This window comes from Lontra canadensis, unplaced genomic scaffold (assembly GCF_010015895.1).
Source record: "Lontra canadensis isolate GAN:19392208 unplaced genomic scaffold, GSC_riverotter_1.0 scaffold84, whole genome shotgun sequence".
Classification (NCBI taxonomy): domain Eukaryota; kingdom Metazoa; phylum Chordata; class Mammalia; order Carnivora; family Mustelidae; genus Lontra; species Lontra canadensis.
Window position 1 is genome coordinate 8,531,519 of NW_022631078.1, and position 27,880 is coordinate 8,559,398.

A 27,880-nucleotide genomic window follows, 5' to 3' on the forward strand; every position below is an offset into this window, starting at 1 on the left:
AGTTTTAGCTTGGTCTATGATTGATCTAGAATTAACTTTTGTGTATATTGTGAGGTAGAAGTAAAGTTCATTCTTTTCCATGAGATATCTAGTTGTTTGAGTTATTAGATTTTGATAACAGAGCATTTTCATGTATGGTATCTCATTTGAGCCTTTCAGCATCTTAGAGGAATGAAAGTTATGTGTTATCTCTCTTACAGAGATGAGGAGCTAACATTCAGATTAAATTATTTAGGAAAGATTGCATAGCTAATTGATAACTGAACATGATTAAAGCTCATATATCCTAATACTGTTTAGTCCTATTCTATTATTACGCTACACAGCTTCTTCTAATTGAGTTTTTAAAAATATCTGAACAAAGTTTCACTAAACTACAAGTGTGAACTTAATTAAAATTGTCTGAAAAATACCCAATTGAATGTTTCATACCATCAAATTATTTATTTATGCAAATTATGGCATTCTTTTTATAAAACCATTTCAGGTTCTCAGAAATGTGTGCATTATAGATTCATGTACTTCTTTATTCTCAATTAGGTAAGTCATGAGATTGCAGTTAATTTTGTTTAAATGGCCATTTTTATGTACACACACTCATATTTAAATTAAAAGTAGATTTCTTTTAAAAGGTACATTTTAGGGGCGCCTGGGTGGCTCAGTGGGTTAAAAGCCTCTGCCTTCGGCTCAGGTCATGATCTCAGGGTCCCGGGATCAAGCCCCACATCAGTCTCCCTGTTTAGTGGGGAGTCAGCTTCTCCCTCTCCCTCTACTGCTCCGTCTCTCTCTCTTGCTCACGCTCTCTCTCAAATAAAATACATAAAATCTATTTTTAAAAAATAATGTTAAGCAGTTTTACTAGAGGTAACATAGTGTGCACTGGTGACATTAGTGCCATTTTATTTTCCACTGTCATTATCAGTCATCTAATTTGAGGAATTAGATGCTTCATACTTATATCCATGGCTGATTTTGTACAGGCTGCCTTTCTGCCTCCAGGATTGGCCCTTACCAATCACCTACTCATTTGCTCAGTGAAATAATGTCTAAGAGTAGGAAGTAAGCCTGGAGAGCCAGAGTTAATACAAACTAAAATGTAAACAGCAAGGACTCTAGACGATGTGATTCATTTATAAATTTGTGTATTTTACATTTATATATTTACATTTACAATATAATATACATTTATATGTTTACATATATTTGGAAGAGGAGGAGGTCGTTTTTTGAGTTCAGGTTCTCACAGAAGGGGAGAAGACATCAGGTTTAGAGAACGAGGGAATGTGGGCAAGTAGGAAAAAAAAAGGAATGATTGGAATTTCCCTTTCAAGGTGACTGTACTAAATTAAAAAGAGCCAAGATATCTGGAAAGTGAGTTCAAGAAAAAAAAAAAGTATTTAAAAATGTAAAAGAGTTTTTTTAGATGTTGGTTGGCTGCTTTAAGACTAAAACCCAACTAACTGAAACCTGAGGATATTTCTTATTTTACAGAAGGGACAGAACAGAGGGTAGGGGGCGGTGAGACAGGCAGTTCCCAGGCATGTGGGGGTAGTGGCTAAGCACTGTGGACAGACTCTAGCTTCCCAGTGCATCAGACTTGATTTTCTCTCTCTAGCTGTCAGACAGCAGTCGTCAGAATTCTTTAACCATCAGACCCACCTGGATGGATAAGGGTGGGTGGATTCATTACTGCAAGGTAGACGTGCTCGTTTTCAGAGAGGTGGGTTAATTAACACAGGCTGCTGAACAACCGTGATCTCTGGTAACAAATATTCTTAGAGTTTTGATAAACAGATGAATTTCCTTTAAGCAAACATACAGGCTTTGGGTCCTCATAAGCCTGTTCTGTTATTGTTACAAGTTACTTAAGAGTTATATGACTGTGCGTTCAAACAAAAGCCTTCTACCTGAAACAGTTGAATATTTTGGATCACCTTTTGCTCCTTTGAACAAATATAGTCATTGGTCATCACGACAGCAAGAGACAAACCACGAAATTTATTTAAACTTAAATACGCTAGTCCAGCCAGTCCTCCCACGTTCCACTTAATATGTTGTTCACGCGTGGATAACAGAGGACAGTAAACAAACAAGGGAGAATAAGCAGTTTAGCACTTCGGGGCTGTGTCAACACATTCTCTTCTCAAGGTTCTCATCAAATAAAAAAACTTACATTTGTGTGCTAAATTCAGTCAAAGAAATTGAAGTCTATTTTATGGTCTTTCTATAGAGCCAGTCTCTACCTTCTAGCTTATTATTGACTTTATGACTTTGGGAAAGATTTTGCCCCCGTAAACTTACTTTTCTCATCTGTAAAATGGACTTCGTGAGGACCGGAGATAATGTCTGAAAGTCAGGAAACTAGTGAGTCATCAGTCAATATTGGCTAATACAATTAGTCCTTGGCGTATTTTTATTTTTATTACTTTTATTTCCTGCAGTGTATGTTCATGCCCAAATAACGCTCAGTGCAGCCATTCACTAGGAAGGGCTTTGCCAGCTGCCCTGTTTCCACAGTTCCTGCTCATCCAGTGCACCTTGTCCACACACCTGTCGAAGCACGTGGCTGTCTGACTCAAGTACTTGTCAGTCTCCTTCACTGCACTGCCGGGTTTGGAGGGTTGAAGTGACTTTATTGGTATCCCTGTTTCTTCACCTGGTTTGGTGGAATGCCAAATAAATGTTTGCCGGCTGAACAGCTGACTAGTGGTCCAAAGAAGGGATTGGTACCTTTTTTTTTTTGGATTGATAGTTTTTTTTTTTTTAAGATTTTATTTATTTATTTGCCAGAGAGAGAGAGAGAGAGAGAGAGAGCGCGTACAGGCAGGCTGAGTGGCAGCAGAGGCAGAGGGAGAAGCAGGCTCCCCGCAGAGCAAGGAGCCTGATGTGGGACTCGATCCCAGGACGCTGGGATCATGACCTGAGCCGAAGGCAGCTGCTTAACCAACTGAGCCACCCAGGTGTCCCTGGATTGATAGTTTTTAAGAGCTGCTCATTATCCTAAATGTTCTGTTTTTCTACATATAGGTTTATTTTTATTTACCCTGCTTGGTCTTTGGAGATCATTTTTTTTTGAATTTTATTTATTTATTTGACAGAGAGTGAGATCACAAGTAGGCAGAGAGGCAGGCAGAGAGAAAGGAGGAAGCAGGCTCCCTGCTGAGAAGAGAGCCCGATGCGGGGCTCGATCCCAGGACCCTGAGATCATGACCCGAGCTGAAGCCAGAGGCTTAACCCACTGAGACACCCAGGCGCCCCTGGAGATCATTTTTGATGTGAGGATTGATGTCTTTTCTGTAAAATTCCTTGCCCCCTTTTGCTCTGAATATTGCCTTTTTGTGATTACCATAATTTTCCTCTTTTGAAACTTCTAAGTGAATACTGGGCCTTGCAATCTGTCCTTTATGACTTTTAATTAATCTTTTTAATCTTGTTGCCTCTCTGGATTGTATTTTGGAAGAATTCCTTAATACCATTCTTCAATTACCAACTTGTCTTCAATTTCTCTTCAACTGTTAAATTCTGGAGTTTTTCTCAGATGTTGAGGGTTTTTTTCTTTTTAATCCCACTGACAACAGTTTTCATTTCTAGGATTTTTAACTGGCTCTTTTCATATCCATCTGTTTTTACTTCATTTCTGCCTGTTTTTGTTTTGGCTCATAATCTCATATTTCTGGTTGTGAATATGATTCCTGTATTAATCTGTCTTAATCGCATTTACTTAAAAATCTTTGGGGACACCTGGGTGGCTCAGGTGGTTAAGTGTCTGACTCTTGATTTCAGCTCAGGTCATGGATATCAGGGTCCTGAGATCAAGCCCCACATAGGGCTCACGCTGGGTGTGGCACCTGCTTGGGAGTTTGTCCCCCTCCTCCCTCTGCCCCTCCCCCCGCTCCCGCTTCACACATACGTGCTCTTTCTCTTTCTCTCTCTCAGATAACTAACTAAATTAATAATACCTAAAAATAAAAATCTTCATTTACGATTTTAAAGTCTTCTAACGAATCTAGAATATTGCTTATAGAATCCTGTGAAGCACTGATTTCATTTGGAGTGAAGTTGTGTTTTGACTGCTGCTTTTATCAGCCATCTTTCTTAAGCATTAGATGTTTTTTAAAAACTATTTTGGAATTTGAGTTTTCTGTCTTCTTTTGACTGGGACATTCTTCCTCTGTCATCTGTGTTCGCCCCTTTATGCAGGTTTTCAGTTCTTGTCCCCCACGTCCCTAGAGCCTCCAGAACAGCCCTTACTGAGGCAGCTCAGGGCTCATGCCCTGTGACAGAACCAGAGTGTCTTGGATGCGGTCGCTGAGGTGGGGGTGGCTCGGTGTAGTTCCCAGCCTTAAGACTGCTCACCTGTCTTCTAGCTTCTAGATCACAGCTGCAGATACGTGGCAACCCAAGAAGCAATTAGCAGCTGGGTTTTTTCCTCTTCTTTTTCTTTTCTTCTCAGCCTTCTCTCACAGACATGGATGCTCCCCAGTGAGACCAGCTCTGGTTCCCTAACGCCTGAGGAGCGGAACCGGGTCAAGAGCCCAGCAGCCCTGTGGCTTCAGCCCTGGTCATCGCCTTTCCATTTCTCGTACATTTCTGGTTTGTGGAGGTTTTTACCTTGTTTGTGAGGCCGGCGATGTCTCTTACTGCTGTGTGTTTGGAGCGGAGCACAGGGGTACTTTGAAGCATGAACTGACTGTGCCAACTTGACTGAAGGTTTTTTTAACTTGAAAATGATGCTGTTGGGGATATTGCTCCCCTCCCTCCCCACCCTACCCTCGCGCTAACCTGCAGAGACATTGTGGAGGATACAGGATAAGGGAGACTTGAGATAAGTAAATAATTCAGAACACCGCAGGCAAGAAAAGAGCCACGCCTGAACTAAACTAAGGGAGATGGAGTGGAGAGGACGGATGTAGAAGATGCTAGTTGGTCCCATCAGCAGACATGGGTTCCTGAGTGTGGGAGGTGAATATTCACATTTTGGGTTTAGAATGGACGTAAAATTCATTGAGAAAGCAATCTAAGAAGAAGAGTAGGGGTGCCTGGTGGCTCAGTGGGTTAAAGCCTCTGCCTTCGGCTCAGGTCATGATCTCAGGGTCCTGGGATCGAGCCCCGCATCGGGCTCTCTGCTCAGCAGGGAACCTGCTTCCCTCTCTCTATCTGCCTACCTCTCTGCCTACTTGTGATCTCTGTCAAATAAATAAATAAATAAAATCTTCAAAAAAAAGGAAGAGTAAATTTTGGTTGGTTAGTGGGTCAGGTATGGAGGGTGGGGAGGTAAGATATTTTATGACCACAGTTTTAGGCGTAATACATGTTTTTCTAGAAGTCTGCTGTGTGCCTTTGCTGCCGTCACATCTCATTGCCCAACATCTCTGCATTTACTGTATTTCCAGATCCCTTTACATGCTGCTCATTTGTGTGTTTACAGGCGCACTTCCTCCGCATTTGGGACATTTTTTTCTCAGCATGTTCCTTCATTTATTTAATAGACATTTCCGAAGTAACCCTTAAGCAGGTATAATTCTGGCCTTCATGGATGTTATGCTATAGTGGAAGAAAAAGACACTTATCAAATCAATAAGAATTGCAGCATGTGGAAGTGCTGTACGAGAGCAGGGCAGGGGCTGGAGAGTGTGCAGGGCAAGTGGGGAGGGGCTTGTGATCCCTCAGCAGGAGGTGAGGTGAAGTCCGAGCTGTTCCCTCTGCCTGAAGGGCTGCAGGCCTGGCCTTTTCTTACTGAGCAAGATGCCTGTGATCCGACTGTCCTTCCCTGCACCACAGCTCGGTGTTTAGCTCCTTACTGTGCTTTATTTCCTTCAGAGCATTTATTTGTATCTGAAATTTTCTTGTTTGGGGATCTTGTCTTTTTTTCTCTCACTCATGTTTCTAGAACAATTCCTGAAACTTAAGTGTTGAAAAAATGATCAAATGACCGCCGAGGTGAATAAGTGCTTTTCCTTGGCTATTGGTTTGGCACAGAGTTGCTCTAGTGATTTGCATGTCCCGGTCCTTTGTGTGAGTTTGAGAAGCCTCCTCAGGTTGGCTTTCTGTTCGTTCATTTTTCTGTCCTCTTGACTGTCCCCTCAGTCCACTGGGCCCTTCTGATGGCTGTTGCCCGTGGGAGCATGCCACCCTCTGGCCAAGGGGACAGGCATGTGACTTTCAAGCTGAGCCAAGCCGAGTCATTCTCCTGGGTTTTTCCAATTTGAGTGAAGGAAGAGGGAGGCTTCTCAGGTGGCAGATTGTGAAGCATGAACCTGGAACTCTCTGTGGCCATGTCCACATTCAGATGGAGGAAGCTGGTCTGCAAGAGGAGAAAAGGAAAGCATTATGCAGAGGGAGGAAGGGACAGGGGAGGGAAAAGCAGTCCTGGGCGTTCTCCAGTCTCTGCCTCTTTACTTGAAGCCCAGTTGCAGCCCCTGGTTTTCCCATGGCCTGTTCAGTTTGAGTTTCTGTCACTTATAACCCAAAGATCCCCGATTTCCTTACTAAAATAGAATATAGCTTTATTTTTACTTTACCCTTCATGTCAATAACAAGCTTTACATCTTGGTGTATCTTTGGGTATTGATCTGTTTCATAGTTTGACTTCTCATTTCAGAGACTCCATGTCTCCCTCTCTTTGTCGATCTTTCTCCCTCTCCCTCCCACCATCTCCCCCCACCCCCATCTCTTTCTCTCTTTCAGACACAGAGCCGTGACCTCCTACATGTGTTCTATTCCACAATTCCGTTCTAGTGCTAGGTCCCTCCTTTCCTTTCAGAAACATATTGCTTAGCAGCGAGGAGATACCATCTTTTTGGTACTAGTTGTTATTTTTTACTAATCCTTGAAGCACATTTATTGGGGTTTTGGATTTTTTTCACTTTCAACTTTGGTGCTTTAGAACAGCTGGGTTTCTTCTCTGCAGCATCTCAGTGGTGGTGGGGGGTAGCCATGGCCATGCACAGCCTTGAGCCCAAAGCAAACCATTGTGGCAGGCTGTCACCTGCTCCCTCAGGGAGAAGCCTCATGTTTCAGGGAGAAGTGCTTCGTCATTGTGGCTGGCTTTCTGCTTGATGTACCTGCTTGGACCTTTGAACTTTTGTAGCTGCTTTCAAGTCCCACCAGTTCATGCAGACTCTGACTGAAATAATCCACATCTGTCCCATAATTTCTAGTTCTGACCTCTTGTAATTAAGGTTGTTGCAAGAAACTCTTTCAGGCCAGGCAACTTTCTCAGGCAGCTACACTGTAAATTGGCACTCGATACCTTTCATCCATCTGGTTCCATTTGCGTTATGTCAGGGAGAAAATGGAGACTTTTTGGTAATTTGTTCCTTTATCCATTTATTGACTCAGTAAAGATTTATTGAGTAGCTCCTATGTGCCAGTCATTCTCCCAGACACTGGAGATACTGGGTGAATGAGGCTCTCTGCCCTCATGGAGCTTGTAGGTGAGGAAACAAACAGTAAACAAGTAAATAAATTTGTATATATTATTGTGTGTGTGTGTGTGTATAAAATTATTATTATGTGTATATACAAACATATATATTTATATACCCACACACAACAATAGCAGGTAGTGATAAAATGGGTAAGGGAATAGAGAGTGATGGGAATGGGGCTATTTTGGATAGGGTGGGCAGAAGTGAGGCTTCTCTGAGGAGGTGACATTTGAGTAGAGACTTGAATGAATTAGGGACCTAGCCATGCAGAGTCCCTGGCAGAAGCAACAGCTAACACACAGCTTGAAGGAGACAGAGAGCCTGGTGTGACAGCAGAATAAGGTAGTCTGGGTGGTTCAGGTGGAGGGAGAGAGAGGAAGCAAAAAGATGAGTTTTTGTGAAGTTAGAAATGGAAAAACAAGTTTTCCTCCCCTTCCCCCAAACTAAGCTACTAAGCAGTTTTCAAGGGAGTAGTGGTGTCTGGCACGTTGTCCCCAAGGGCTGACAGTCACAGCAGGCTTCTATCAGGTGACAAGGAGTGGTAACCCAAAACCCTGCAGGATTTTTTGTTTATGGACTACAGATTACTCAAAGGAAGTTAAGGGTGTCAAGAAGGATACTCTTCACAGCAGTTATAAAGGAAGTTTGGAAGGAGGAAGTGACTGAGAAATGAGACTGAGAGTAGATAAAATAATCTTGGGAAAGATGGCAACTTAAGCAAAGGTTTCTAACACTGTCATAGCAGTCCTTAATGAAATGACTGGCGGAGAACATGTTGGCCTCTTTTGTCAAAAGCACCCTCCATTTGACCATTTCTCATTTCTTCCCCTGCTGGTAAGTTATAGTTGGATATATTAATATTTCAATTCACCATGCTTAGAGCCCAAAATGAACATAGTAGTGGGTCTTTAAGGACTTGTCATTTTACTCCTGGAGGAAGGCTTGGGAAAACATGAGGTGTTATATTATGAGTTGGTCCGAGATGTGGAGAGGGAAGTGGTTTTCCGTTATCATTTTTCATGGGAAGGGATTGAGATTAGTAATAATAATACTATATATTTGAATGAGTATTCTTTTGTATCTGTGATTTACACTGAACAGATATGCTTCTACTGGTTTTCACATCGAAAACTCAAGCCCAGACAGACCACCTAACATATCAGAGTCTCACAGTTGGTTAAGGACAGTATTGTCATTAGGATTCTGGTCTTAGACTGTGCTCTGGCACTCTATTAATGGCATCAAGTTGTTTTAATAAGACGTTATGTCAAAGAAAATCTAATTGTCCTCCCTACTCTTGTCCCACCCTAATGTCCTCCTTTAAGGTAGCCGATATTAACAATGCGTGGGGACACCGCTGGCCATCTGCCTGCCTATCCATCATCCATCCACCCATCCACGCGTGTATTTCTCTATCTACTTCTCTCTCCTGTATACATATATAATGATTGATTTTCCCGTGTGCTTTACTGATTTGACTCATAACCATACATATTACTTTAAATCTTTAGCCAATGTCATTGTCCTATATCTCGATCTAATTCATTCCTCTTCTTTTATGCCTACATTGTTTGATTTATTGCAGAGAATGTATTGTTTTTAAAAGGAAATACATTGAGAGTGAAAAATGTCATGTCAATAAGTGATAGGATTTCATCACGCATTTAGGTACTTCCTAAGGTATAAGAAAAGGAGTACTTACTGACAACTCCAATGAAACTTAGATTTCCCTTTGACTTGTTACAGATTTTTTCTGCTTTGCTACACTGTTTACATTTTCCCCTAATTTTCTTTAGAATAGAAATTAATTGTAACTTCAGTGAATATTTTCTTACTTACACAAATTCAATATATTTTTCAGGGTATTATATCCGGGAGAAGTCTAAGCAAGTCCTAACATTGCTGATGGATGAACAGTTGCTGCACAGAGAGAGGGAAGTAGCATGTCGGACAAGACGGCGTACCTCCTACTCCATGACATTTCCTAAAAGATTACCTGGTACAGCTAACTCACCAACAGCATGTGCTTCCGCCCACACGCCAGAAAATCCTGCCTCAGAGAAGAAACCTAAGCTTCTTAAGGTTGCAAGGCTACGTAATAAAAGTACGTATACTGAACACAGACCTACAATGTAGTAGGTATCATTTAAGAACAATTAAAAAAATATAAAACATTAGGTTTTCATACTGAAATATTAATGCTATATTAGTACTCTTTTTTTTTTAAGATTTTATTTATTTATTTGAGAGAGAGGCAGTGAGAGAGAGCATGAGCGAGGAGAAGGTCAGAGGGAGAAGCGGACTCCCCATGGAGCTGGGAGCCCGATGCGGGACTCGATCCCGCGACTCCGGGATCATGACCTGAGCCGAAGGCAGTCGTCCAACCAACTGAGCCACCCAGGCATCCCTATATTAGTACTCTTATTACTATGTTAGACATTGCACTGTACAAAACAGAGATGAAGAGTAATAGTAGAAAATCTTGTGATTATTTTTGGAATACAGGTTATCTGGGTTTCCAAAAAAGTGGGATTTTTGAGCTTAAATGGTATTAAAGTAGTGATGCTTACTTGGCATCATGATTCATTTTAAGATTCTCATCATAACTAGAATGTGAGACTCCGGGTCTGGGTATCTGTGCATTTTGTGCTGTTTGATCCTACATTTGCTTAAAGGTGCCTCAGAATTCCGAAAGTCTCTAAAACTCCTGCAGGATGACAGTGCCTCATAGTACATACATTTTAAATATGAACTGAACTTTTTTAAAAAGGGATTTCTTTGTAGCGTTACAGAAATCAGTGAGGAGATACAATTATCTTTCCTATTAAATTTGCTAAAAAGTAGAGGAATGTCAACGGGCTCTGTCTTCTCTGGTACGGATCCTGTTGTGAAGTTTTGTATGAGGAATGGACAGTTTGAGGAAGCAAAAAACATTAAAGAAATGTGACTTGGATCCTTGTCCCTTGAAAGGAACTAAACCTCATGCTGTAAGTGAGGGACACAGCAGGAGTAATGTAGAGTTAAAAGTATTTTCAGAGGCTGGCCTGATAGCTTTACCCTGCAACTCTATTAAGATCCTGAAAGAGCTACAGGTGTTCAGTTCGACCAGATGTTCCAAATGTCAGTTAAATCTGGAAATTAAGAATGTTCATAGTAATATCAACGTGGAACAATCCTACTAAAAATCACTAAAGTACTTTTCTGACTCAGTCAGAGGTTCTCAAATGTTCTCTCACTTTGTGCTTGTGTGGACTGCGGAGCTGGAAAGACAGTAAAAGACAGTAAATGCCATCTCCATGCTTCTAAATGTCGTGGAACCTCTTTCTTGAGGGCGGACATTTTATTTTGAAATAAATCAGGAACGATAAGAGACCCATTCTGAAATTTTCTCACAGAAGCCTTCAGTTCAAACCACTACAGAAAAGGGTTACAGAGTAAAATCACCAACTATTAACTGGCCCAGAGTTTCTTTACTCCTTTTGCAACTGCTCTGTTGCCTTTCTTATTCTCCCTCCATTGCTTTTCTCTCTTCCTTTCTCTTTCATTATAAACTTTATATTTATGGAATTTATTTGAAGTTTGAATTTATTTGAAGGTATCGAGCAGAAATTTGGAGCTATAACAGTGAGTAGACCATAGTCCCTTTCATCATGGAGCAAATATTCTAGGGATGAGACATATAGTAACCACACATGAACAAAATAGATATAAAATATTATGCTAGGGACAAGTCCTATAAAGAAAAGGAAAGCAGTGTTAGGGGACAGAGAGTGACAGGGATGGCTTTAGTTTAGGTCAGGAGTGAGGGAAGGCCTTTTGGAGGAGGAGACCCAAATGAAGTGAGGGGACAATCCATGTGTATCTGGGGTGTTCCAGGCAAAGGAAACTTCAGGTATAATCTGGGGCGAGCTTGGTGAACTTACTGTAAACTTAGGAAATGAATCTTTAAATTGCCAAAGAAGTAGCTTAGCTCTGAGCCATTTTTATGATTCATACAAGGAAATTGAGTTTATTGCTTTATAGTCACTGCTTTTTTTTTTTTAACCCCAAATGATATTCTCTAGCTTTATGACACATCTTGTTCACTAAACTGAGCTTGGAATGACCTTTGACTACTTTTAAAAAGTCAGTCTACCTTCAAATGAAGTTTTGCTGCAGTTATTTTTTTTTTCATATTACGAACATGTATTGAATACTTATTATATGCCAGACACTGTTCCAGGACTGGTAACCAAATTGGATGTATTTCTGCTCTCTTAGAAGTTATTGGGGCTCCTGGGTGGCTCAGTGGGTTAAGCCTCTGCCTTCAGTTCGGGTCATGATCTCAGGGTCCTGGGATCGAGGCCCGCATCGGGCTTTCTGCTCAGCGGGGAGCCTGCTTCCTCCTCTCTCTCTGCCTGCCTCTCTGCCTACTTGTGATCTCTCTGTCCAATAAATAAATAAAACCTTTAAAAAAAAAAAACTTAGTGTGTTAAAAATCTGTTAAATTATTTAAAAACTTCACTTATCTACCACTATGCGTAGATACACATAAACATACTAGATACATAGATGTGTGTGTTTGTATTCAAAAAAGAGTAATTGTATTAAGCTTAGCAAATTAACTGTTTCCACATGGGCATTTGAATATGAAGCTTTTTTTTTTTTTTAAGATTTACTTATTTATTTTAGAGAGAGAGTGTGAGTATGAACACAGGGGGAGGGCCAGAAGGTGAGAGTCTTCAAGCAGACTCCCCGCTGAGCACGGAGCCCGACATGGGGCTGGATTTCACAACCCATGAGATTATGACCTGAGCTGCAACCAAGAGTTAAGTGTTCAGCTGACTCAGCCACCGAGGCTCCCCAGAAGCTGTATTTTAAAAGAAGAAAGGAAACTGACAATTTGGTGTATATGTTTTGGGGGTGCTGAGGGAGATAAGAAAAATGAATTCGGGGAGCATTAATAGTGGGACAGAAGTAGCAGATGAAAACTCAGAGATAGGTGAGTCAGTTAGAATTCAGTGTTCTCAGAAGTGATAGTAGAAGAGGCCACCAAAAATGTTAACAGCTTACACAAAATGGGATTTTTTTCTCTCTTCTAAAAATAATCCAGAACTAGATATTCTAGGACTGATATGGTTCTTCGTGATGTCAGGGACCCAGGGGTCTTTCTGTCTTGTTGCTCCAGAGAGACTGAAAAATGTAATTTTTATCCTGGACAGCCATGTGCCCCAATTAAAGTTAGAGGATCTATCATTAAGGAAGGAGAGAATAAATACATGGGAAATTCAATAGTCCCTACTGTAGTGGTAAAGAAGAGAAGAAACTAATTAATCATGTTAATGCATGGTTGTCAGACTAAATGGAATAGAAAACATAAATTTGAATATGTTGAAAATGTGGACAGGTCATTGAGAGTTTATAAAGGACATAACGAAGAGTATTTGGAGATTTCACTTCGGTACCACCAGCAACTAGGAACCACTGTAGGCCTTGGAGAACAGAAGGGGTGTTTAGCTTAGTCACAGAACTTTGCTTTCTTATTACTGAAACAGCTGTTGGTGGAAGATAATTCTTATTGCTTTGTGTAGAAATGAAGGCCATACGAATTGGAGAGAAGCTCTGTTAAGAGACAGTTGTTTTCAATCCAGCATCCTGCTCTAGGGTTATTGAAATGAGGGAAAGGTAATGTGTAAAGATAGAATATAGAGAGGAAATGGGGTAAGCGGATGATGTATTGGAGAAGAAAGAGAAATTGAAAGCGACTAACATTTCAGTTAGAGAGGCAAGTGATGGTATTACACAGGTGCATTTCCATCAGGAGGTATTTAAAGACATCTCTAAATTATTTAGTTATATTGAAATGTAAAGTTGAATCATTGCTAGAAATCTGATTCCCAGGCTTTAGGATCTAGAGCTGAAACAGCTGTGCCTAGCTTCTTTGTGGTAAATTAGCAAGGGGAAATAGGTACTTTGGAGAAGGTGTTATGCACACATTACTACCTCTATCCCCTTTTTTTCTATTCCTACATGTTTTCTCCAAGTTTTAATTGTGGTAGGTGGCTTGGAAAGTTTTTGTTTAGGTAATTTTATTGCTTGAAGGAAGAGATGGACTGAATGATAATTATTGTTTGATGTACATGTACTCTTACTACAAATTCATCTCCATGATGCCATCATTCACCAAAACTCCCTTTGAACATCTTTTTTAAAAAACAGACTGAAAGCTATCACTGGGCGTAACCTCCAAGAGAACAGAAATACAAGAAAAACCCTATGTGCACAGTTACAACTCTTGCTTCTCTGAGCTGTAAGCATCAGTGTCATGCCCTTACCTTAGAGGTGATAACTATAAAAAGCTATCACCAGAGACACTGCTTACAACCAGACCAGCAAAGCATTAATTACCTCTGTTGGTCATCTGATCTTCCATAAAAAGCTTCCATTTCCACACTGGTGTTACACTTTGCAATGGAACTTTACTTGTATTAGAGAAGGATTACTTTGGTCTATGTTAAATGTAGTAGCACTCTATGTCATAGAAATGTTTCCCTAAAAATCATGTATATTTCCTGTTGGACCAAAAGTAAAACTTCAAAGTAGTTGTTATGATTTTATAAGCACAAACTCCAGTGTTAATGTTAACTTCCTACGGTGAACCTTGTACTAACAGAGTTGATGTGGAGTCATACTTGGTGACCCTATCACCCACAGTCTAGATGGCAGGGCTTATGGTACAAATGGCAGTTCCTACTAAAACAGCTGCACTGATGAATGTCAAGCAGTGATTTTTTTCAACTTAAACAAGTGTACGATAAAGAAAATAACAAAACAACAGTAGCTTCCATCTCTATCACCCTAACCCAACTGCCATTAACACCTTAGAATACTCACTTCCAGTCTGGTTCTTTTCCTTCTTCTTTTTATTTTATTTTTAAGTTATCTCTACACCAAATGGGGGGCCCAGACTCACAACCCCAAGATCAAGAGATCAAGAGTCACGTGCTTTACCAACTGAGCCAGCCAAGTGCCCTTATTTTCTTTCTTTTATCTTTGTTTCAGAAAAAAAATCACTCTATTCTTGTAAAAACAATACAGGCTCAAAAACACTAATGAATCAATATTTTTCAGTCTCTTCACTCAAAGATAGCCATAACTCATGTCAGATGAGCATAAATTGTAGGCATCTTTCTGTGCATATAAACATACAGAAAATGGATAACTGGAGAGAACTTATTTTTATAAAAATGGCATTGTACTAGATGCATTTTTTTTTTTTTTTTACTAAAAGGTATTTTAGGTCTACTTCTAGTGATGAGACTTATGAGAGGTTCCAAGAAACTCATTTATTGCATAGTAACCAAAGACTAAATGATGAACCATTGCAACATTTCTGGCCTCGCTGGGGGTATGGGAAATCTCCAAAGATCTTGCCTTCCAAAAATTTCAATTAATTAATTAATTAAATTAACTAAATAAGAACAGGACCGGTGAGCTAGAGTCAGAGTGACTTGGAGCTGGTGCCTGAAGCCCTGCAGGTGTCTTTCGGCTTGAATTGTTTAAGGGCACTTGTCAGTAGTTAAGAAAATGGTTTGGGGCCTGACTTGAGCATTGAGAAGGAAAGCCTGGGTTTGCTGTGCTGAACCAGACATTCCAGGTGGGACTGAGTGATTCAAGGCAGTTTTCTCTGCAAGAATAAAGACCAGTTCACAAGTTAGGTCCATAGGATTCCTTCCAATTAAAATCAGGCAATGAGCTCACAATCTATATCACCAACCCAGGAAAAAATGAGTAGCCCCCCCAAAGATTGTTGATAGTAGAGAGGCCAGATACATGACATAGAATAGCTACGCATTTAAATATCTAAATAAACAAAGGATTAATCACGGTATTGATATGGAGAGGTGATGCATGTGTCAGAGAGAGGTATATGGAAAATCTCTACTTCTCAATTTTGTTGTAAACCTAACATTGCTCTGAAAAATAAAATCTTAAAAAGACATGCATACAAGCAAAAGTGTCAAACTGGATTGATCCTTCTCTAAATTAATCCAGTTACTCAAATGTCAGTTATATATGCCATTGTCTGGCTCCTTGGGCCAAACCAAACTCTAAAAATTAAAAACTATTTTACTTAAAAACAAACAAAAAACATCACGGGGAGCCTGGGTGGCTCAGTTGGTTAAGCGGCTGCCTTTTACTCAGGTCACGATCCCAGGGTCCCGTGACCAAGCCCTACATTGGACTCCCTGCTCAGCTTCTCCCTCTGTCTCTTCCCTGCTTCTGTTCTCTCTTGCAAATAAATAAATAAAATCTTTGGAAAAAAGATTATTAGGCATGCATATATTAACTTGAAAAATGGACACTTACAGAAATGAGAAAAACCATTGAAATAAAAAAACTTAACTTAGTGAACCAGAAGATCTGTCCAAAGGAAGAGGAAAACAGAAAAGCAGTGTTAAGACATAGAGGACACATCTGCAGGGAAATGGCTGTTACCCAGCCAGTGACCTCTCCTCTTCAGCTACTGTGGAGGCCAGATGACAATGATACAGCATTTTCAAAGTGCTCAGAGAAAATAACAGCCTGTGATTATGTACCCAGCAAAACTGTCATTCAGAGATAAGGGTGAAATAGTCACTTACAGATAAATAAAAAAAAACCCAAGAGCTTACCACCAGGAGACCTTCATTAAAGGATATACTTGAAAAAGAAGGAAAATTATTCCAGAAGAATGGTTGGAAATGCAAGAGGGAGTGACTAACAAGTAATAAACTTGTATGTAAAATGAACACTTTCTGTGTAAAGTAGTAATGTCTAACTTTGGGGTTTGAAAAACAGACAAAAATAGTGGGTAGTCGTGGTCTGTAGGTTGGAAATGAGTCTACAGAATTCAGTGTTCTAAGATCCTTATATTTTTTGAGAGAGGGGTAAGGATATTGTTTGACCTTCAGCTTTTTTTTTTTTTTAAGATTGTATTTATTTGTCAGAGACAGAGAGCATAAACAGGAGTGATGGCAGGCAGAGGAAGAAGCAGGAGCCACATGCAGGAGTTGATCCTAGGACCCTGGGATCGTGCCTTGAGCCGAAGGCAGACGTTTAACCAACTGAGCCACACAGGTGTCCCAACCCTTAACTTGTTAAAGTAAATGTGCATGATAAACTTGAAAGGGTTAACACCAAAAGAAGAGAAATAGAGTACATAAATTCCAAAGCAGTGAAAAAATAGAATGAGCAAATGAAAGTTTATAAAGAGGAAGAAGCAGTGCTCGCTTCGGCAGCACATATACTAACATATAAAGAGGAAGAAGCAGAGGGGCACCTGGGTTACTCAGTCAGTTAAGCATCTGCCTTCCGCTCAGGTCATGATCTCAGGGTCCTGGGATTGAGCCCTGCATCAGGCTCCCTACTCTACAGGGAGGTTGCTTCTCCCTCTCCCTCTGCCTGCCACTCCCCCTGCTTGTGTATATGCTCTCTCTCTCTCTCTCTCTTAGCCAAATAAATAAGACTTTAAAAAAAGTCTTAATAAATAAGACCTTAAAAAAAAAAAGAGCAAGAAGCATAAAGTGGGATAGATGGAAATAAAAAAGGTAAAATGGTAGAAATAAGTCCAAATATATTAATAATCATGATAAATGTCAGTGGATTAAACTCATCTTAAGGCAGAGATTATCAAACTGGGGAAAAAGAAATCCAGATATATGTGCATATAAGTCCACATAAAGGTTAAAAGCAAATGGGTAGAAAAAGATAAACCAGACATATACTAAAGAAAACTGGTATAACTATATTATATCAGATAAGGTAGAATTTAAAGCCAAAAGCATTATTAAGGACAACGATAACAGGCTTAAATCCCCAGGAAGATGTAACACTTCTAAATGTGAGTATACCAAATAAAGTAACTTCAAAGTATATGGAGCAAAAAAAATGGTAGAACTACAGGAAGAGATTGAAACATATCCCATTATAGTAATGACTTTAAAGTCTCTCTCTGATAAATCAAGTGAATAAAACATCTTTTTAAAATATGGATTTTATAATTGTATTATAAAGTCTTAACATTTCAAAGAATCTATGTTACACAGATCCCTTTTTCTAGAAAAAATGCAATTAAGTTTCAATTTTAAAAATGTAAATTAAAATTTTTCAGACACTTAAATGTGGAAGTATTCCTTTTAGAATCAGGTAGGAAAAAATGTTCCCATTCTCCTTGCTTCAGCTTTGTACTGTCCCTAGCCATCACAATAAAATAAGTAAGAGAAATTAAAGGTAAAAGTATAGAAATGGAGGCAAAATGTATTTGCAGATAATAGGATCTTCATATAGAAAACTTGAAAGGATCTACAGACATATTAGAAATAGAGTTTTAGCAATATGGCTGGCTATAAGCTCAAAATGTGTAAATCAAGTTATATTTTTATGTACCAGCATAAAACAGTAAACATTTTTAAAATACCATTTATAATAATAAAAAAATCATTATCTACTTAGGGATAAATCTTTAAAAAACTGTACAGGACCCGTACACTGAAAATTATGATACTTAACTGAAATACATTAAAGATGACCTATATAAATAGAATGATATTCATGTTTGTTTATTGAAATACACAAAGATGTAAATACCAATTCTCTCCAAATTATACAAATTTAGTGGAGGTTTTCCTCAAGCTTGGTAGTATTGATATTTTAAGTCAGATAATTCTTTGTTGTGGGTGCTGTGAAGGATACTTGGTATTATCCCTGGCCTCTACCCACCAGATGCTATTAGTACAGCTCCCTACCTGTTGTAAGAACCAAAACTGTCTGCAGATATTGTCAGATGTTTCCTGAGGGCCACAACTGCCCCTAGTTTGAGAACCACTGATCAGTGCAATTATAATCAAAATCCAAAGAGGATCTTAATTTGGGCTGATTCCCAAATTTATGTGGAAGTATCAAAAGGTCAAGAATATCCAAAACATTCCTGAAGAAGGATAAGTTGGAGGGCTTGCCTTTCTGGGTGACATGACTAAAGCAAGAGTCATCATGACAGTGTGGTATGGATGGAGGGATAGGCACGTGGGCTGGTGGAACAAACCTGTAGAATCCAGCAAACAGACTGTGCAACTAGGTTATCTTAGTATATGACAGAAGCGGTGCTCCACACTGGTGGGGAGAGGATGAACTGCTTCATAAATAATTCTGGTGCAATTATTTATTCATATTGAAAAAAATAAAAATTGGGTCTCTACTTCATATGCACAAAAACAAATTCTAGAGGAATTAAAGACTTAAAGGAGAAAAAAAAGATGTCGAAGTGTTTTGAAGAAAATAAAGGGGAATATCTTTTTTACATTGGGATAGGGAAGGATTTCTTAAACATAACTGAAAAAGTGCCAACTATTAAAAAAGCATTTGTAAGTTTTACTCTTGTGGTAGGGAAAATTCTGAGAATAAGCCCCAATGACCCTTGTCTTTATATAATCCCCTCCCCTTTGAGAGGTGGGCATTACCTGTGGATGATTACCTCCCATTATTATGTTACATTATATGTCAAAACAGCCATCAAAAAGAGTGAAATCTTGCCATTTGCAATGACGTGGATGGAACTAGAGAGTATTTTGCTAAACAAAATGTCAGTCAGAGAAAGACAAATATCATGATTTCACTTATATGTGGAATTTAAGAAACAAAACAGATGAACATGGGGAAGGAAAGGAAAAATAAGATAAAACCAGAGAGGAAGACAAACCGTAGGAGACTCTTACCTATTAAGAAACTGAGGGTTGCTGGGGGGAAGGTGCGGGGAGGAGTGGAGTAATGGGGGATGGGCATTAAGGAGGGCACGTGATGGAATGACCACTGGGTATTATATGCAACTGATGAATAACTAAATTCTACCTCTGAAGCTAATAATACACTATATGTTAATTTATTCTAAGTAAACAATAGAATAAAAATAATGGATAGCCTTTGTTTACTGGTGTAAAATGCCTACCATTTTGTAGTCATTTTCCATTAAACAAATTTTCTAATAAAGCCACTTAACATTCCAAAAAAGGGGGAGGGAATGTCCAGATGAGCTTAATCTAATCACACACCATTTAAAAGCAGAGTTTTCCCCAGGTGGCAGAAGAGGAAGTCACAGATTCCAGATGTGAGAAGGATTTGATGCACCTTTACTGGGTTGAAAAGGAACTGGAGTGGTATCACTGGAGTGATAAGGAACACAAGTGGCTTCTAGAAGCTGAGAATGATCCCTGGTTGCCAGCCAGCAACGAAATGGGGACCTCAGTCCTACAACCACGAGGAAACCAAATTCTGCCAACACCCTGAATGATCTTGGAAGTGGATTGCTCCTCAGAGTCTTAAGAGAAGAGTCCAGCTTGGCTAACACCTTGATTTTGGCCTTGTGAAACCCACAGCAGAGGACCTGGCCAAGCCTGCCTGGACAGCTGAGCTATAGAATGGCAGCATAATAAATGGCCTTGTTCTAAGCCACTAAGTTTGTTGTAATTTTTGGCAGCAATGGAAAACTTCTAAAACTATGTTAAATTCTCTTCATCAAAAAACACCCTATAAGAAGTGAAGAAGACAGTCCCAAACTAGGAGAAAAATTTCTAACATATGTAAGTGACAAAGGATTATCCAGAATATATAAAGAATTTCTGCACATCGGTGAGAAAAGGACAGCCCAACAGAAAAAATAGGAAGGAGCTATGGAAAGCATTTCCTAAAAAAAGAGGAGGAAACATGTAAGGCCAAGAAACATTGGGAAAAAAAAAAAAGCTCAACCTTGTATTGTCATACAGTAGCAACAATTCTAAAATGAAATCTATGAAAATACACAATTTACAATAACTTCCCAAACCATCTAATGCCATATTGTGAGGAACGTCCTTCTGTTCCTTGAAGTACATTCTCTTGTACATTTGGAGTCTATTTTTTGCATGCCATCTTCCTCCCCCTCTCTCTCCCTCTCTTGCTTCCCCCTCCCTTCCTCCTCCTCTTTTCCTCTTTTCCCCCTGGAATGTATTTGTGGAGTTGCCAGGTCTCTTCCCATCTTGCTGATGCTCCGGCAGCTCTCGCTAGGCAGTGTGTTTGAAGGCAGTGAGGAGTTAAGAGTTAAGCACTTGGGTCCTGGCACTTTACTGACCGGACTTGAATCCTGACGCAGTCTGTGTGGACTGTGTGCCCCTGGACATGCAAGCTTTTGTAGCACAATGTAAAATGAGGATAATACGGTTTCCATCCACAGAGATGTCTTAAGTAAAAGAGGAAATCCAGGGACAGCACCATCATATTCAACAGTTACAGGCTCAGACACACTGAGTGATTTCTTCACTCTTCCCACCATGTTTGAGACCAGTTTGTTTTCTCCACCGAGCTGTGGTTTTTGTGCTGTTTCTTTTTATCCATTTTCTGCAGCAGTGAGGAAGGGAAGCCTTCATGAGGCCTTACATGATCTTGTTTAGAACACCTGGGCTCTTCTCTGTCCTCTGAACATTTTGTGCAGGATCCTGCTCATCCTGTCTAGTTGGGAAATGTGTCCTGCTGCCCTGGGGCGGGGAGATCTCTTGAACTTCAGATCATCCACGCAATTCAGTGTGAAACTGTAGCTTTCACTTCCATGAAAGTGTCAGCATCTGTATTTACTCACTCTGGTACACCTTTTTTTTTTCCCTTTACCAATTTCCACCTCTTCTCAGTCACAAGGAGTGAGAAAAGCATTGTCCGCTCAGTTCTTCTTGTTCTAGACATGTGGATAGTGACAAGAAATCTCAAATCTTTTTTTTTAAGGATTTTATTTATTCATTTGTCAGAGAGAGAGAGAAAGGAGAGCGGGTGGCAGGCAGAGGGAGAAGCGGGCTCCCTGCTGAGCAAGGGCCCCAAAGCAGGACTCTATCCAAGGACCCCGAGATCATGACTCGAGCCAAAGGCAGATGCTTAATGGACTGAGCCCCCTGCCCCAGGTGTCCCTGAGAAATCTCAGAATCTGATCAACTCATTGCTATCACATTTGGGGGACAGGGGATGCTTTCTTTGGCCACCAGTCATTTTCCTTTTAAAAGTTTTTGGTTGTATCTGTTTTCATGTTAGATTGCTGTTGTACTTTTTTTTTTAAAGATTTTATTTATTTGTTAGACAGAGATCACAAGTAGGCAGAGACGCAGGCAGAGAGAGAGGAGGAAGCAGGCTCCCTGCTGAGCAGAGAGCCTGATGTGGGGCTCTATCCCAGGACCCTGGGATCATGACCTGAGCCGAAGGCAGAGGCTTCAACCCACTGAGCCACCCAGGCGCCCCTGTCGTGCATTTTTTTTAAAATTAGTTTTGACTTTTTTAAAACTTCTTAAGTTTTAGGTGATGGAAATGTGTGTTTCGAAGGCAGTAAAGATGGGGTGCCGTTTCAGTGTGCTGTCTTAACCTAGGAGCCAGCCCCGAACACTTAATCCTGCTCGTGTAGTGACTATGTGCTCCTTGTCTCTGGCTGAGCTCTCAACGCGGTCTGGGCATTTTCCCGTTCCCGGTTATTCCTAAGTGAGAACTACTGGCAGTGTCTCAAATTTTGTATGCTATTGTTAGCAAAACACAGAAATAAAATTGCCTTAACTCCCTTTTTAGGATCTCCTGCAACAAAAGTTTGTCTTTTCTCATCTACCAATTTAAAATTTGATTTTAAAAATTGCTTAAACATCTCTGCTTTCTTAATCTTTGTGTTTTCATTGGAGGGAAAAAAAAGAAGCCTTTTCTCCGCTAATCTCAAAATTCGCCTTTCAAAAAAGATTTACAGTACTCACACTCTACCTCCAATCTCTCTGCAGCATTTCTCAGGGTCTGCAGGTGGGGTCTGCTGTGGATTCTGTGGTGCCCCCCAGACCCCGTCTTCCAGATCAAGGCACTCATTCCCTCCGCTGCTGCTGGGAGGGTGGGCGGCTGAGGGGCTCTCAGCTCAGTCCTTCTCTAGGAATTCCTAACAGTTGAAGGGAACCTCTTGGCTCAAGGTCACAGTCTCTTCTTGAGGGAAATGACATCCAGTGGCCCATGGCTGTGGCTGGGCTACTCCCTTGCTTCAAGGCAGGACCACAGTGAAGAGCCATCCCAGCTCCACAGCTCCTGGCAGATCGGTCACGGCCTCTGCAGCAGCCAAGTGACAGATGAGTTTCTCCCTTGGCCCGGTCCTGCCTTCCACGCTCCTCACCGGTCCTGATACAGAAGGCGCTCCCTCCCTAGTGCATCTCCCTCACAAAAACTTGAGCCTTGGGATCTGCTTCCTGGGGAACCCAACCTATGACAATGGCTTTTCCTCGAGGTTTAAAACATGGGAGTATCATAATATGTGTGTGTCCACGAGGAAAGAGAATTATAAAGCAAATGGAGCAAAACGTTAACAATTGGTAAACCTAGATGAAGAGTATTTGGGAGTTATGTGTAGTCTTCTAGCAGCAATATTTCCCTAAGTTTGAAATCATTACGAAATGGAAGTTTAAAAAATTAGAACAAACATCAATTACTTGAAGATGCTTAAGTGCAATTATGCTCCAAGACAGCGAAGTTGTTAAAGTTCCAAACTCATGAATCTGCAAAAGTTAGTTATAAAGATAATCACTACGAGTCTTCCCCATCTTATCAGTTCATCAGCCCACGGAGTATTTTCTTTGGTAGATGCGTTTTCTTTTTAAAGCTGATTTTGTTAAGTAAATGACTTATCTTACACCTGAAAGGATGCTGTCAATGCATAGCAACACTATTTATTAGATTAAGTAATAAGTGGAGGGATTTGGGAATTTACTTAATTTGTGCCATATTTTGGTTCCAAAGTGTGCTCTTGCCTTGTTAATGTCTGATGGTTTGAATGTCAGTTTGCTATCTCATCTAAGAAATATCTCAGGGCCTGCCAGTTCTGCTCTGCGGTATTATCTGAGTCGCACAGGCTCACTGAAATCTACAGGCTCTCTCTCAACGGTTTCCTCCTGGCACCTCCAGCTTTGGTATCTAACCTCTCATCTTCGAATGACCCGATAGCATCACTGCCTCAGCACCTTCACTTTTCCCTCTGGGGTTTCATATTTGCACATGAGTCCCCCTGGCTTGTGACTTCACTGTCTCAACTGGTAAATAGCTTATGATACCAAAGGGCCTTCATTTCCACTAAGAAACTAAACTTGTGCTCTCGCCTTCCACTTGCTTGTGAAAATCCAGAAATAAATCTGGTGTAATCACCTAATTTAATTAAGCACACCTCACTTCCAGTGCTGTGCTGGTACTAAAAAAAAAAAGTCTCAATGAATTTCCATAGACTCACTATGTTCTAACTGCCTTCTTTCTTGTCCCTAGAAGATTATTTAATATAGGTTTAGAATATTTTAGCTGTTTAGCCTAAAATGTACCTCTAAATATTCAAGATTTTTTTTCTTTCACAGTTCTTGCTGTCCTTCAGTTTTCTTCACACTTTAATTCAAAGTTAACTTCCTGCAATTGTTATTAATCTACCTTTGTGATGTCTAAACCTAAGTCCATATCACTTGAAGGATAATTTTGTTGCTGAATATTCAAAGAGTGATCATAAAGGTAGTTCCTGATGAATCACATGAAAGTACAGAGATGATCTAAGCCTCAAACCACTACTGTTTGCCAGTATTCATTATAAAATCTCTGGGCCCCCAGAAAGCTCATTTTAATTATTCATTTTCATGTGACATTAGCAGAAGATGAAAAGTTAGAGCCATAAGCAAATTTCTTATTCTTTCTTCAGTGTCTTTGGCATATATCATACTCCTTTTGCCCACGTAGCTCCTTCTGCTTGGGATAATTTCTCATTCTACACTGATCAGGATCCTAGTCATCCTTCAAAGCCTTGTTCAAATTCTACTTCCTATATGAGGCACTTTCTGGTTAGTGCACACTGGGTTTCTTTTTTCCTCCTTAGAATGCTTATTCCCAAAGTTAGTTAATTTAAGAACGTTCGGCACAGTCTTATTTTCCTCTAATTATTTCCCATTAAGTCTGTGTGTCAGTCTTATCTCCCGAGTCCGGCTATAAACTTTCTGAAGGCGAGGACCACTGTGTCTTAGACTGTTGGTTTTCAAGCTATTTTTCTTGCATAGCCCCTAAAGTGATTTTGAAAAATTAAATACCTCCTGCATTTTTTTTTAGGTTGCCATGTGAAATTGTATCATAAGTCACTGCAAAGGACATAATTCAAAATATTGACATTAAGGACAAAAGAAAACAAAATGAGGGGCGCCTGGGTGGCTCAGTGGGTTAAGCCGCTGCCTTCGGCTCAGGTCGTGATCTCAGGGTCTTGGGATCAAGTCCCGCATCGGGCTCTCTGCTCAGTGGGGAGCCTGCTTCCTTCTCCGTCTCTCTCTGCCTGCCTCTCCATCTACTTGTGATCTCTCTCTGTCAAATAAATAAATAAATAAAATCTTAAAAAAAAAAAAAAATGAAACGATTCTATGAGACTTTTAAGCATAGTATCTAAAGGAACCTAAACACTGTATAACTGCTACCTGCAGCCATTCATTTGAAAAAACACAGTCTTTAACTGTTGGAAGCTTTACATCATGTAATTTCCTTTCCTCCTTGAATTCATATTTCTCCTCCATATCCCTCGCAGGATTTCATCCTAATAGAAAGTATTTCGATGCCTGGAAGTCTTCTTTGCATCAAACATGTGTATAAATTGAAATTACATTTTCTAGGTCCAGAGGCTTTTAAGTGGTAAAATATTCTTTCTAGATTGATTTATCATTACAATTACTTTTAGCACACAATTGATCAAAACCAAAATCACGTAAGTATATTATAATTTTTATAAATACTCAAAAAGAATACCATTTTATTGGAAATGCATGTTTCTGTGAGATACATGGAACTGCTTATTTACCCACCTATGAATATTACTTACTGCTGGAAGTAAGCAGGATTCAGCATAAATTCTGTTTCTCTTTTACATTTTTATGGATGGAAATGCTAAGAAGACTTTTTCACATAAAATTGTAGGTGGAAATAGAAGGTGTTTTATTATAGCAATGCCAGTCAGTTCAATGAATTCCTTTTAAGTAATATTCCAGAATTATATAGTAATTTATTATAAAAATGGTTTTCATCTCTTGTCAGCTGTTGACTTGATTAGGTCTGTCTTCAGTGTTGTTGAAAGCAAAGAAACGGAGACAACCCTCATAGAAAAAGATTTGTTAAACAGTCATTAGGAGTAATGGACTTTCTCAGTTTCGGGGAATAATATCAAAAAAACCTTGACTAAAATTTATCAGATTATTAATTATTGCCAGTTACACTTTAACACAATATACTCACAAAGTGTGAAAAAGAAAAACATTCATTGTGGAACACGGGTCAGTATAACAATTTTTGAGATAATTATTATTTCATATGACTTAAATATGTCTCAGCAGTTCTTCAGAACTACAGATCTCGTTCATTCCACTTTTGGAAAATATTGACCATACTTACCTAGTTGGCAAAGCCGGCCCTTATTGTCAAAATGGTCTGCCAGATCAGATTTCAACTTTCTTTCAGAAAACCTCTTACTTCATTCAAATAAACATCACTGTGATTACACTCAAGTTCTTGAATTCTTCTCCTAGGGGAGATGGCTAAGGTGTGGAGCCTTGTTGTAAGTCTGTCGCGTTGATGAAAGAAGGTGCCCCGTCTCCCATGCTTGTGCTTTTCTTCTGTCCTCCTCAGAAATGATGCATTTTTGGACAACAGCTGAGGGATGAAAAGCACAGGACATTAAATGAAATTTGTCAACTGTCCTGCTCTTCCATACTATAGTAGATCTGAATACCAAACACCCCAGTATGGACCAAAATACTGTGCTATTTATGTCCTGCTTTGCCATTAAGAGAAATAGGTGTAAAATAGGACAAATTTTGGAGCTTTACTTCGGGGTTTTCCTGCCTTGATTGAAGGAGGCTTCCCTACACCAGTCTTTTCTACTGTTGTTTGGTGTTTCGAGGTTCTAAGGGCGGCAGCATAAAGGAAGATGCATCGTAATAAGATGGGAAGAGGATGGGTCTGTCTGTGTAAAGTGAAAGGAAACGGACTATGAAAGGGGAAGAGGGAAGAACTGGCCTGATGTTTCCACACAGTCCCATTCTTAGGCAGATCAGTTTTTGGAAAGAGTATATATAAAAGTGGTAGATCTGGACATTGAGTCCTTTAAAACTATCTATGCCCACCTGGCCTTTGGGAAGTCTTTAAGTACCCCAGTGGTGTGCAAATACCGGTTTGAAGATCGCTTCCTTACACTTCTTATTGTGCCCAATAACATGCTGAGAGAGAGTTGGCGGTAATACTTCGTTTACGCAGTAATTCAGATAGAAAGAAAGGAGGGAGGGGCACCTGGGTGGCTCAGTGGGTTAAAGCCTCTGCTTTCAGCTTGGGTCATGATCCCAGGGTCCTGGGATCGAGCCCCACATTGGGCTCTCTGCTCTGCGGGGAACCTGCTTCCTCCTTCTCTCTCTGTTTGCCTCTCTGCCTACTTGTGATTTCTGTCAAATAAATAAATAAAAAGAAAGAAAGAAAGGAGGGGTGCGTGGGTGGCTCAGTCGGGTAAGCATCTGACTTGGTCTTGGCTCAGGTCATGATCTCAGGGTCCTGAGAATCTGTGACAGGCTCCATGTTGGGTGCAGAGCCCACTTGGGATTCTCTCTCTCCCTACACCTTTGCTCCTCCCAACCCAGGAAAAGAAAAGGTAGAAAGGAAAATGGCAACTACAAAACCATTAAATTCAGTAAAAACATACAAGCAGAAATCTCCTATTTCACTGGCATAGCACGTTTAAAAATTTTTTAAATTTTGTTTAAAAGTGCTTTCTCATCATACAACCTACACCTCATATATATGAACACTTGAAATTCACACTGCAGTAATAAAGTTCTTTTAAATATTAATTAGGACAATTCTAGTTGTCATTCCTGCTTTTGCTAAGGATAATTTTCAGACAATAATTTTCTATACTGTATTGTGCCTTATTTAAAAAATATGTTTCAAATAATAAAGCATACAATAAAATTGTTGATGGGTAAAAAGGCTAGAATCAAAGTTATATTTTTAAATCGGCCTGAATTTGTCAATTATTATGAAGGGATAAACTGAAATGACCGTTGGCCCATGAGGTACCTGCTACAGACAAAATGGATCTTCAGAAGTAATTAGCTTAAAAATTGGGAGCTAACGTAAAAATGTTACTATCTTTTGCCAAAGTGAAATCTTAGCTTTATGTTGTTGACAGAAAACACTTCCAAGGCAGGAGTGAAACAAGAGCAGTGCCAAGACACTCAGTTGCCTAGTGGAACCGCGTTGTCCCAGGGAACACAACCGGTCAAGACTAATGCTTGGAAATCCATAGAGGTAAGTCACTTGCAGTCATTTCCTGTTGCTGCTCTAACAAATTACCACCAACCCAGTGCCTTAAATCAGCACAAATGTGTTATTTTACAGTTATGTAGGTTAGAAGT

At 39.9% G+C, this 27,880-nt stretch overlaps 1 long non-coding RNA gene across 2 annotated transcripts in view; it reads left to right on the forward strand.

Annotated features, from left to right (window-relative positions):
• LOC116882525 overlaps positions 1-27,880 on the forward strand; it is a 54,084-nt gene that overhangs the window by 12,918 nt on the left and 13,286 nt on the right. For both annotated transcript variants that reach the window (XR_004385651.1, XR_004385652.1), the window contains exons 3-4: positions 9,292-9,534; positions 27,655-27,773. This is a non-coding gene — a long non-coding RNA (uncharacterized LOC116882525). The remainder of the gene's footprint in view (positions 1-9,291; positions 9,535-27,654; positions 27,774-27,880) is intronic.